This window comes from Octopus bimaculoides, chromosome 20 (genome assembly GCF_046866305.1).
Source record: "Octopus bimaculoides isolate indiv1 chromosome 20, ASM4686630v1, whole genome shotgun sequence".
NCBI lineage: Eukaryota > Metazoa > Mollusca > Cephalopoda > Octopoda > Octopodidae > Octopus > Octopus bimaculoides.
Genome location: NC_142947.1, coordinates 47037913 through 47042912, shown reverse-complemented (window position 1 = coordinate 47042912; position 5000 = coordinate 47037913). Strand labels below are relative to the sequence as shown.

Genomic DNA, 5000 nt, shown 5'->3' with positions numbered 1-5000 from the left:
CTCTTACACGCGCGCGCGCGCACACACTGACTTATATTTACATACATGTATGTATGTCTGTATGTATGTATGTATGTATGTATGTATCTATCTATCTATCTATCTATCTATCTATCTATGTATCTATCTATCTATCTATATATATATATATATATATAATACAAAGAATATATATACATGTATACACACATATATGTACATACTTACATCTACATGTGTATATAAATGCATATCAGGGTACAGGACGTTAGAACAATAAACTACAGACAACGGAACGAACACATAGGAAAACGGAAAGCCACTTGGAATATCCCTTCATCAGCTGTCTCTATTCTATCTAGACGTTTCGATATATATATATATACGTATGTAAATATTTATATATGCACACACACGCATATATACAAACACAAGCACACACACACACATAAATACCCATAATATTTAGGAATGTAACATGTTACAGAATTAAAGTCTAGAATTCTGTTGTTGATAAAATCTTAGTGCATAAGCACTTATTCTATCTGCATACATTGATACATACATACATATATATATATATATACATACACACATGCATATATACACAGATGCATAAATACATACGTACATACGTACATACATAGGTACGTACTTACATACATACATACACACACATATACGTATATACGTACATACGTACATACATGCACACACATACATACATACGTGCGTACACACACACACACGCACACACACACACACACACACACACACACACACACACACACACACACACACACACACACACACACACACACACACACACACAAGTGTGGGCTGAAAAGTTCATAGGCAAATTATGAAAGGAGTGATGCTTGAGCTGTGAAACCTTGCACGTATTAATTGCAACTCTTCTTATTAATAACCGCATTGTTTCTTTCCAGGTAAGCTGACATCTGACCAAGAAGACTTTGAAGTTAAAGAGTAGCGACATCTCTTGGAAATGGACAAAGTTTAGCCTTGTGGTGTTATGAAGTACCTGTAGAAAAAGGATTTAGCCCCTAAGGGCATTCGTGCTGACATTGTTGCTATATTAGAGGGACGATGCTCCAGCTTTATCAAAAGTGCAAAAGTGGGCAGTTGAATTCAGGAGGGGAACGGAGAGTCGTGAAGGGGACTCAATGTCTGGACGTCCTGCAGCTGCCATCACCGAGGAAAGCGTTGACCAGGTTCACCAGATGCTGATGGGTGACAGGCGATTGAAGAAGTTCTAGGCTTGCAGAGAATAAGTCCTGGGGTCGATTTGCCTGACTAAAGGCGGTGCTCCAGCATGACTGCAGTCAAATGACTGAACCAAGTAAAACAATACGCACACACACACCCATATATAAATATACGTATATATATATATATATATACATACACACACACACATATATATGTGTGTGTGTGTGGATGTATATATGCATATATATGTGTGTGTATATATATACAGTTGTGTAAGTGTTCCTGTCTAAAGGTACCTATGTCTGCGTGTATAATATATGCATGGTGTTTATCAATTTGCATGCTTATGGTCTATATACATATACACACACACATTTATGTTTTGCGTGTATGTCTGTATATCTATGTATGTGGGTGTATATACATATGTATATATAAATACTTGTATACACAGACATACACAGACACTACGCACACATTCATATATGTGCATGCACATATATACACACATACTCATACATACACGTATATATATGTTCACCTGAGCTCAGCTGTTGGAGGTGCATATGTTCCGATATAAGCGGAAGTCATCACTTCTCAACATTAACCCAAACTGACGAAAACTTTATTCTCCGTTGACAGAGATCTTTCTAGAACAGACATCAATGTTTGTATAACATGTTTTCGAAGTCGTAGCTGTTGTTGTTGTTGTTGTTGTTGTCAGTGATGTTGCTGGCGGTGGTGGTGGTAGTGATGGTGGTGGTGGTGGTGGTGGTGGTGATATATATTATGAAGGACTACATGTGGTTGGTTGATGTTCTCTGTTACACTATGCTGATGCGGATTAAATGTTAACGGGATAGGTAGCTAAACTATTCTAATTTATTCTCCAGCTAAATGGAACTTGGCTTCTGTACTCGCACACAGGCAAGAACACCAACAACAGCAACAACATCAATAATACTTATCTGTCTTTTAAAGTTGTTCCATTTTCTAAAATGCTACTCTACTATTTCTGATAATTCTGGACCCTACACCAGGTTACCTAAATACTGTATCAGAGTCTAAACTCTATACAACTAAATAAGATCATCTAAAGATAATAAAAGATTGTCTAAATACTACATTAGAATCTTATCGATTACGACAATCACCTGAAGAAGGCTTGAGAATACTTCGGCCGGAATATTGTGACTATATCAATGAAGATGAAATCACGAGTTTGAATATATCAATGAGAAATAATGATAATCCTTGAAGAAGGATGGAGAGCACAATAGCCGAAATGTTGTGACTATAAGAATTATAATAAAACGTGGATAATAGTCGGAATATACTCTGACCACAGCCGCCACTCGCAAGCAAGTTTGGCCTGCTAGTTATGGGGCCACATACCTTCACCGGTCCGAATATATCAGAGTAACCTAATATCATACTGATTAGTACAAAATTTAACAGCCTCAAACCTATATAACACCACTAAAATACTATTTCCCATCGTTTAAACATTACATTAATGAATTTTTCTTCATTTTCTGTCGATCGTCTGCTTTTATCCATATTATAAATCTCACAATATGTAAACTTCAACCGGATTATTCAAATCAAGCATTATTTTTAATCCAACCCCAAAGCTTTCCTAATGTTTTAACTAAAAAAACAAAAAAGACCAACAGCAACAACACTAATATTTATAATTCCTTAACATGACTAACAAGCATCATGCCACGTCTAATATATTTTGTCATTATTAAAACCCAACCTATCATCGTTACCAACATGCCAGCGCCATTTGTAATCAAGCCTCGTTTTCACAACATGCCAAACTTTAAGCTGGAGAGACGAACACAGCCAAACATTTGCCACATTCATAGAGTTGTTTATAGTGAGAGGAGTTTTGTTTATTTGAATTACGTGATTTCAGACCAACTGCTCTTAATTAGTGATGCCGACTTTTAAAGCATAACAACATGTACGTATGTATGAGTGGGAGAATAGATGTATATATGTACGCGTGTGAGTGCGTAAATGAATGTACGAGTGTATGTTTGTATGTATGTATGTATGTATGTATATATATATATTATGTGTGTGCATGATTGTATGCATATGTATATATATATATATATATATATATATATATATATACATACATACATATGTATTACCTTATGAGAGTGGTTGCATAACTATACTCTGTTACCTCTTCACTAATATATATATATATATATATATATATATATATATATATATATATATATACATATGCATATATGTATATATGTGTGTGTGTATTATTTTATTTGTTTCAGTCATTTGACTGCGGCCATGATGGAGCACCGCCTTTTAGTCGAACAAATCGACCCCAGGACTTATTCTTTGTAAGCCTTAGTACTCATTCTATCGGAAATTTTTGTCGAACCACTAAGTTATCTTTCTGATAACTTAGTAGCTTCTAAGTGGAAGGAAGGACAACAATGTTCTTTGTCTATCTCCTTAACTTCTTGGAGATTTTAGGTATAATTATACTAATGTATCCATCTGTTTTGATTTAATTAAATTCTATGTCTTTTTGCAGCTGAGGATTGCTCTGCATTTAAATTGATATAATGGTTGCATTGTTCAATTAAACGGAGTTGCGTGAAACGATCGTAATGCATTACCTCAGGATATCCTTGTTGCTTATTTTGATTCTGATCACCTTATTTTGAAATTGTATGGATAATACCGAACTAAATTCTGGTGCCTCAATTTAAGTACCATATTCATCTGAATCTAAATATATATATATATATATATATATATATATATATATATATATATATATATATATATATATATATATTATACAAGAATAAGGGCAGGGAATGTTGGAGAAGCAACTCAATGCTAATCCCTGTATATTTACGATATATATATATATATATATATATATATACACACACATATGGCGGGCTTCTTTCAGTGTCCGTTTACCAAATTCACTCACAAGGCTTTGGTCGGTACGAGACTAGTAGAAGACACTTGCCCAAGGTGCCACTCAGTGGGACTGAACCCGCAACCATGTGGTTGGGAAGCAAGCTTCTTACTACGCAGCCACAAGCGATACTAACAACCTGGTGCTAGAACTCAATGTACGAAGCGTCAGTCATAAACAGAACAATAACAAGAAATTAGAATGATGAAAGAGTAAGAAATTATACCAGGTATTTCATTGGCTTACAGATGTTTCTGCTTTGCAATCACAGTTGAATGTTTGTGTATCAGCTATGAGTGCATGGCATCATATAGCAGAAACATACATACATGCATGCATACGTACATACATTCATACATATATATGTATGGGCGTGTGTATGTGTGTGTGTGTTTACGCATATAAATATATTTGTCTGTGTAAATGTCTTATGCATGCGTATACACATCTATGTGTATTAGTATACACCCACAGGCACACACACATTATATTCACATATATATATTCACACACACACACATATACATGCACATATGTGTGTGTATATATATATATATATATATATATATATATATATATATATAGATAGATAGATAGATAGATAGATAGATAGATAGATAGATAGAGAAAGAGAGAGGGAGAAGGTGAGAGTTATGTGTGTGTGTGCGTGCGTGTGTGCGTCTGTGTGTATGTGTTTGCACGTGTGTTTGTGCGTGTGCATGTGCTTGTCAGACTGTTGAGAAAGTGTTAACAGCCACAGATTAGCTTCATTCATCACACAGCTGAATCTCAATTTACAGTTTCACAATACAAG

The 5000-nt window shown here is 35.0% G+C and overlaps 1 long non-coding RNA gene across 2 annotated transcripts in view; it reads left to right on the top strand.

The window, feature by feature from the left end:
- Nucleotides 1-3405, top strand: part of LOC149131731 (uncharacterized) — an 89593-nt gene extending 86188 nt beyond the window's left edge. For both annotated transcript variants that reach the window (XR_016237699.1, XR_016237698.1), the window contains one exon: nucleotides 927-3405. This is a non-coding gene — a long non-coding RNA (uncharacterized LOC149131731). The remainder of the gene's footprint in view (nucleotides 1-926) is intronic.
- The last annotated feature ends 1595 nt before the right edge of the window (nucleotides 3406-5000 follow it).